Source organism: Hemicordylus capensis, chromosome 3 (assembly GCF_027244095.1).
Source record: "Hemicordylus capensis ecotype Gifberg chromosome 3, rHemCap1.1.pri, whole genome shotgun sequence".
NCBI classification, from domain to species: Eukaryota; Metazoa; Chordata; class Lepidosauria; order Squamata; family Cordylidae; genus Hemicordylus; species Hemicordylus capensis.
This window is the reverse complement of record NC_069659.1, coordinates 297,274,083-297,274,785: the sequence shown is the minus strand read 5'-3', so window position 1 is coordinate 297,274,785 and position 703 is coordinate 297,274,083.

The window sequence follows — 703 nt, the reverse complement described above, 5'->3', positions numbered from 1 at the left end:
CCTGGGTGTGCCTTGGAATGTGCATCCCAGCGCCCAGCTGATTGGCTGGGCGGTGGACACGCCTGATTGGCTGAGGTGCACTCGGGAGGATTGGTTGCTGCAGCAGCGGCAGGCCCAGCTGCCGAGGCCAGAGGGAGTGGTGGGCCCGGCCGCAGAGGCAAGGCCCAGGAGGGGGGAAAGAAAGGGGGGGCAGAAGTAGTGGTGGGGAAGAGAGGCAGCTGGGCCCGGAAGCGGAGACTGGGGCAGAAGGTGGTTGGGAGGAAGAGGTAACTGCCGGCCCCAAAGAGTGCACAGATGCTCTGTGTGGGGTCAGCTAGTTACGTATATGTGCTGTAAACAAAGTGTCTAGATCCCACTCATGGAAAGGCTTTGTCCTTGTGACTCTGGGGAGGTAGAATCCATAGAGAGGAGCATGTGCTCCTGTCATGTCCCTTTTATAAAGACAGCCATGACAAGCTCATATCTCCCCTGCTTCTCAAATACCCTGGTTGCTGCTCTCGGATGACAATCAGACTTTCACATACAATACTGCCAGGTTCTGCGGGGGCAGCGTGCAAGATCTGCGGGTCCTGATCACCAGTCAATACCCCTTGCAGCAGATTTTTAACTACTGATCATTTTACCTGATTGCATAATTTTAATTTGCTCCTCTACTTCACATGTTAGCTTTTATATGTTATATTAGCTATTTTATATTTTTAGA